This window comes from Antechinus flavipes, chromosome 5 (assembly GCF_016432865.1).
Source record: "Antechinus flavipes isolate AdamAnt ecotype Samford, QLD, Australia chromosome 5, AdamAnt_v2, whole genome shotgun sequence".
Classification (NCBI taxonomy): domain Eukaryota; kingdom Metazoa; phylum Chordata; class Mammalia; order Dasyuromorphia; family Dasyuridae; genus Antechinus; species Antechinus flavipes.
The window spans coordinates 167,945,158-167,952,759 of record NC_067402.1 but is presented as its reverse complement, the minus strand read 5'-3'; the positions used below and the strand labels follow the sequence as shown (position 1 = coordinate 167,952,759).

General features: G+C 32.6%; 1 long non-coding RNA gene across 1 annotated transcript; it reads right to left on the bottom strand.

Annotated features, from left to right (window-relative positions):
* Window positions 1-1,614: 1,614 nt before the first annotated feature.
* On the bottom strand, window positions 1,615-5,999 carry LOC127564422 (uncharacterized). The gene is made up of 3 exons (XR_007954259.1): window positions 5,406-5,999; window positions 4,021-4,060; window positions 1,615-1,684 (listed from the first exon to the last, which is right to left on the bottom strand). It is a non-coding gene; the product is annotated as an uncharacterized LOC127564422 (long non-coding RNA).
* Window positions 6,000-7,602: the final 1,603 nt, after the last annotated feature.

Below are 7,602 nucleotides of genomic sequence, written 5' to 3'. Positions count from 1 at the left end.
TTAGTTTCCTCAAATCTATAATGGGTATAATCATAGGAATTACTAAAAGTAATAGTTTTGGGGCTCAAGTTAGGTAAAATTTATAAAGTCTTCATTCTCAAGAGTTACATGAACATAGGTATCATCATCATCATTATTATAAATGAAATAATATAACAATAGGAGGATTATGAATACACAAAGTGATTTTAGTGTCATTATTTTAGGTGGATCTTGGGAGTACAGAGAAAATTAAATTGTGTGAATCTGAATATTTTGTAGTTTCTACAAGGTGAGGGTCTGAAATAGTTCTCATATTTTATACTATATATTTAGACAAAGAAATGATCATGAAATTAATCCTGAGAAAAACCTTGAAGTCCAGCTAGTCAAATTCTCTCATTTTGTAGAGGAGGAAACTGAGCATGGGAGAGGGAAAGAAAGTTTGTCCATGACAAATAAATGGAATTTAGTTAAGTTGCCATTTTGAAATGACAATATACTTTTTTCCTTTCCTTGTGGGAAAAGGAGAAAGTCCCTGTATATATCTGTTCTTTATAAAGTTATTGGGGAAAAAAAGTCATTGTTTTTTCCAGAAGGGAGAAATTAGAATACAATTCCTTGGGCTAAAAATGTAAGTAATACATTTCTTATTGAACATAGAAGACATTTGAAAATCCTTCAAAACTTGGGAATCTAAATTGTAAAGGATATAACTAATTGGTTGCAATAGGCAAGTGAACATGCTTCTACCAAAGCAGAACATCTTATAGCCAACCAATTATGGTGCAATAGAACAGTTTAGTGGCTCTGTGGATTGAGTGTCAAACTTGGAATGAGGATGACTCTTTCTCCTGGGTTCCAATCTGGCCTTAGACCCTTACTAGCTATGTGACTTTGGGAAAGTCACTTAACTCTGCCTTAATTTCTCATCTATAAAATGAGCTGGGGGAAGGAAATGGCAAACCACTCCAATATCCTTGCCAAGAAAATGCCAAATAGGGTCATGAAGAGTTGGACATGAATATCAATAGCAAGGTAGTGCAATAAAGAGTACACTGCATTTGGAGTAAAAGGACTTGTTCAAATTGCAACTTTGCTACTTATGGTATGACCTTGGACAAGATATTTTACCTCCTTGGACCTCATTTTCCTTATCTATAAAATGAGGAGGTGGGCTATATCATCTTTAAGATTCTTCTAGATCCAATGATGTTATTTATTTGGGAATACAATAAATGTACTACAGTAAGGAAAGATTTGAAGTCAGTGCACTCAGGTTGGAATCTTTGCTCTGATCATTGTGGATCTTTGGCAGGTCTTTTCATTCCTGTGGACTTCTACATCTGCATTCACATAATGAGGCAAAAAAAATTTTAATGACTTGCTCAGAATTGCACAGCTAATAATTGGCTTAAAGGATTTCTAAAGTTTCTTTCAACTTTAAAACAATTATCCTCAAAAACCAAACTGAAAAAAAAATTCTGAAAAAAATTCAACAACAAAAATAATAGTTTATGTAAATGTAATTACAAACGAGAATAATATAGTAGTGATATTTAATCTTATATTATCATATTGATCTTGGAAATTACTCACTAATTAAATTCAATTTGATTAATATTAATAAGGACTTACTAATCCATTTTGTCTGGGTCCATGGAGTCAGAGTAGTAGTCCTTACCATCCACTGACTTGCACTCTCCTGGGGAAAACAAGAGACAGAGAATAAAGACAAATGTATATGCAAAGAAAGTGTAAAGAAATTTTGGTGTTGAGAACAACAATGATTACAAGAATCAGGAAAGAGCTTGTGGAGCAGGAGCTCTTAAACTGAGACTTATAGGGAAAATGAAGTGAGGAGAGACAACATTCCAGGTATGGGGGATAATCTTTGCAAAAGCACAATGGTGAGAGATTGAATATCAAGTATAAGGAACAGCAAATAGGGAAGAGTGATTAGAGCACAGAGTGTGTTGGATAGGGAATAATGTAAAAACAATATGGAGAGGTAGCTTGGAGTTAGGTTTTAGAATTCTTTAAATACCAGATAGCGGAGGTTCTATTTTATCTTTGATGCAATAGGCAATCACTGATGATCCTTGAGAAAGGGAGAAACATTCAGGTCTATGCTTTAGCCATAGCCATCATTTAGATAGCTCTGAGGAGCATGGATAGACAGAGACAGAAGTCAGAAAGATGAATAGGGAGGCTAGTACAGTAGCCCAGGTGAGAGGTTATAAAATAGGTTTTGTTGACATATTTTAAATAGATTAAAAGAAAGGCAATATAGTGTATTACAAAGGACACTGGAATACAGGAAATCTCTGTTAGTTCTATCCATGTTATTAACTAGCAGTGTCACCTTAGAAAAGTCTCAGCCACTTTGGGATTCAATTTCTCATTGAAAAAATAGATATTGGGACTTTATGTATGAGTAGACCTATATATAAAGTAAAACCTCTGTGAAATCTTTTACAAGGATTTGTAAAGTAAAAAAGGTCAAGAAAAGTAAGAGATATGATTCCAAGTATTTAATTTGTCAACTTGGCGGTTTCCATTTATAATTCTGGAATAATTGTGTTTTGGATTTTAATTGTATGAAGGTGAAATATGATTTGAAGTGAGTAGGTCTATCACATGAATTTCAGGATCTTCCTCCTCTTCCTTTTTTTCTTCTTTTATTTCTCTTCTTCCTCCTCTTCCTTCTTTTCTCCTCCTTTTTATTGTTTTCAAATATAAAGTAAGGGGAAATTCATGATTACTTTTACACTATTTACACCAGTCTATAAATTTAGTGTCCTTTTCATGGATATAATTTCAATGGGGATTATGGAAATTAAGTAGCATGCATATGAATGATTAAAAACTTCTAAAAATCCAAATTAGGCTTAGATATCTATTTTTATTCAATAATAAATTGTTTTAATAACATTTATTTTTAAATATTTATTAATTTACTTAAGTTTATATTTAATAGTCTAGTTTCTACAGAGGTGGAATGGAGTGTAAAATACAGATACATAAATGCCAATAATAACATATTTCAACAGCACTTTATGATCAGCATTTGATGTGTGACTACAATTCCTCTGTTGTCTTTTTTACATATCATGAATATTACAATGAAGAGGATCTAGGTAGAGCAACAACGATATTTCTGGATAAAACAGAGACATACCTTTGGAGAAAAGGACATCTCTCTACTGCATGAAAATTTCAAACAGTCAAATTTTCTATACCAAGGCAAAATAGCTATATTATCTGGAAACAATAATTTTTTTAGGATATCATTTATATTTTGAATCTATTTCTTACCTGTGAAAAATATTTCCTGTGTGACCATGGGCAATTACATAAACTCTAGATATCCTGGAAATTTCCTCAGTCAGTCAATCAACATGCATTTATTAAAGAACTACTAAGTTCCCAGCTTTGAAAAGCAAACTAGATCAGCTTTAGAAAGCTAGAGTAAATAGATAATGGGTTCCCAGACTACTGACATCTGAAATATACCATGTCCTGGCAAGATTGATTCAATTACTAGCAGCCCCCAGATGCCAGTTTTAATTATGAACTTGCCATTCTAGTTGCAACCCTCTCTCTCCCTATTGAGAGGAAAACTACTCTCTTTTTGTGAATAAACAAAAAGGCCAGACCAAGATCAGTGGATGCATTTGTCCTTTAAATCTTTATAGAAAAAACAAGTGCAAAATGCATCCAGGAAGTAATAAAATATTTCTTGCATTGGTTTCAGCCAAATTAAAAAAAAAAAAATAAGAACACTGAAAAAAAAAATTTAAAGGAAAGGTGGACAAAGTGCACGCAAGAACTCTGAGCAGCCTGGCGCCAACCTAATGGGCCTTCCTGGAGGACAACCTGTACGGGCAGTCCATGTGGCAGGTTTGTGAATCATGCTTATAACCTGTCCTCCCTTCACTGAAACCTTGGATGAGTGTTTGTCAAGGTAAAAAAAAAAATGTAGAAGAAAAGGAAAAGACCAGACTTGGTAAGCCTGGGTGGCAGTCACGCACATCTTACCTCTCACCGGGCAGTGACCTTAGTATGTTTTCATGTTTATCTAAAAAAGATAAAAGGTATGATTGCTCAGGAATGAAAACATGGGCAACATTCAAACAGAGGAAAGCAGAAACAGCAGTTTAAGACTATGAGGGAAATGTAAACCAGCCCTGAGAAACATTTGACATTGCCTCTCTCTCTGTAGAGGTCATGGTTGTATTATATTGAAACAAATAAGACGGGACCGAGCAGAAGGTTTTGATAATGGGGAACAGAGCAGTTCTAGAAACATGTCTTACTGTCAGAATTTGTAAGAACCTAAAACTAACAATATGACTCTATCCAAGACTAATGACTATGGATTTTTCTGAACTGCAAAGAATATTAAACTCAAGAATTTTAACAGGAAATGAATGAAAACACAGATTTGCTTTGCTTAAATCTATGTTGGGTTTTGTTGTACTATAAAGGGATCTAGGAAAATTTAATGATTAAAAAGTCAAATCTCATGTGAAAGGAATTATATAATACATCTAGGAAACCTATATACTTATATAATTAAAGGGCTTTGGGACTTGTACAAATGAATGTAATCTAAAAAAATGTTTACCAAGGGGAGATTAAATAGCTCTACATTTCCATCAACCAACCCAGAGCTTGTGTTGATCCCTTTATATCTTGAACCATGTCCACTGTTGGTACCATCTTATGTGTGATTGTGACTATTCCACTTTTCTTAAGGATTATTGTATTGATTGGAATTGTAAAAAAAAAAAAAAAAAACTGGAAACAATCAAAATATTCAACAATCGAGACCAAATACTATGTGAGACATTTATTTCATGAAGTACTAAAAGGTAATTAAAATTTAAAAAATAAAAATTGAAATATATAAAAAATGTAGAAAGTACTTGCATAGAATAACACAAACTAAAAACATAACAGAAGTAGAGGAAAAGAGTATATTCTAATCAATACCATATAAAAGAAAGGAATGAGAATGTATAGAAAAACAATTCTGATCAATGCTTAGGAGTGGCCCAAAAGTTATGATACTTTGTGTATTGAAATTCACTAATTTGAATGTAGTTTTAAAGAATATCCAGATGGGGGTATACACACACGGACACACACACACATACACACACACACACACACACACATACACATGGAGTTTATAAAAAAAAATCATTTAAAATAATTACAATATTGGAATGATTGACTAAAATTCTTAAAAAGGGACTCCTGACAAAGTATCTATTTCATGAAAATAAACACCATGCATCTTATGCAAAGTTTCTTCATGATAGTTTTTTCTATGGTTGAAAAAAGTACTTAAGGAATAAAAAAGATCAATTTTTCATTTGACACAAAGTAAATCAGTACTTCCTTCTGGGATGCAGTACCTTTTCCCACTGTTGGTTCCATTTCCCATCATGCCCTTGACCTTGGAGGTCAGCTGTCATTGGAAGATGAAGCTCTGAATAAACAGAGAAGACCCTGTGGTGTCTCTTATCTCTCTGTTTTGCCTCAAATCTCCGGGTGGAGCATTAAATTATTCATCCACTAGTGCTCTCTAGGAGTTACACATCTCCATCACCCACTCCCCCCTCTACCTACCCATTTGTGAGTGAAGGCGGTATCCTTGGGAACCTTATCAGAGATCACAGATTCAGGCTCCAGAAATGAAATAAAAGAGGAAATTGGCTGTATTAGCATAAGAGGAGTCAGCCTGGAGTTGAATACACACATCACCCAGGAGCACACTGGCTTCCCTTATCAGTAGCGTTTGATCACTACTTTCTTTTTTTATATACATTCTTTAATTCCATCCAGCCCACTCCTTTGTTCCAACTCATATGAGGGAACATATGAAATAAGGGCAGATGGCATAAGGTCCTGAATAGTTTTCAACACTTCCAACCTTTCCTAGGTTCAATAAAAACAGCATAAATAAAATGTTCATTTTAAAATAGCTTTTATGTTATAACCCCTCTCTCCTACCCCCATAAAAGACTTGTTACTGAGATTTCTAGTAAGAAAAAACTGTAAATAGTTAAAGTTTGATTTAAAGAATGTTGAAAAAACAGAGAAAGCTATAGTATCAGTCAGTGAAATAATCTAAAATATACATATAAATAAAGTAATATATTTTCTTTTCAAGAGGAAATACACCTAGCAAAACAAGATTATTCCATTATGCACTTTTTTCTTTTATTTAAAACTATTTGTCAAGAGACAATGTTTTGGGGTAATTCCCATTAAAGAATGTTTCATAAATAAGTAGGTTTTATATGTAAGCCAAAAAATCTCCCAAATCCCACAAATATTAAAGTATCTTTTGTAAGAATAATATATAAACATGGGCATATGTTTGTTATGCAGATTAAAAATGTGATGGGAGGAGTTGATTTTTCTAAGTTTTCTCGCTGATCTTTTCTTCCTAATGTTACAGAACTTTATCAATGAACTGCTTTTCTTTTTTTTAGTTCTTCTAATCAGTTACCTGCTCAAATTTTCTCCAAAAAAATACAGCTGAAATCCAAGCAAATATAATTCTAAGTCCTCTGAATTTTAATATATTGCATATTTGGTTGTATTCTCTATGATTTATAAAATTTCAGTTTATATAAAGCAATATTTATCTGTCATTTTCATTGTCATTGCCAATGATTCAGACTGAGACAGTGAATCCCTAAAAGGTAACATATATAAAACTTTCTTCAATTAATGAAACATTTGCTTTACATAAGAAAAATGATGAGCATGTGCCACTCACTCTGATCTTAAAGATCCCTTACAATTGCATATTACAATAATCATTTGAAGTAAGTTAGCACTGATTTTCTCAGATTCTTCTATTGAAAACTAAAATCGACATATATGCAAGAGAGTATAAGAAATGGACAGAAGCATAGATTGTCCACTTTTCAATATCCTTAAAAAGCAAAGCGATAGATCTTTTCAAATATACTCAATGGCCTGCTTTGTTTTATTTCTTAAGGGGAGAAAGAAAACTATCAATAATAAATATCTAACAATTTTTTAACTTTTGATACTTTCTCTTTTAAAAATATCTTAATTTTTTTTGTTTGTTTAATCATTACATCTCTACTCTATCCCTCATTCCAAAAAAAAAAAAAAATCTCTTTTATAACAGAGAAAAACATTTAATGTCCCAATGACCACATATGACAATGTCTTATCTTCCAAGAGGAAGGAAATGTCTGTTGTCTTGGATTATATGGAGTCCAAAGTGGTTATTACATTTAATTTGAATTCTGATGTTTTTTAGCTGTTTTCATTTATTTTTTTATTTTCATTGTACATATTGCTTCATGGGTTTTGCTATATTTCAGCTCACACAAATCTTTTCATATAGCTCTGAATTCTTTATATTCTTCCTTTTTGATGGCAAAATAATAATTCATTCCATTCATGTACCACAGTTTATCAAACTATTCCTCATTCTGTTCCCATTTACTTCCTACAACAAATGTGCTGCTGTAAAAATCTTGGTATTTATGGGTTTTTCCTTTTGCCCTTTTCTCTCCTTAGGGTATGTCATCAATAATGGAATCTTTTTATCAAAGGGCATACACT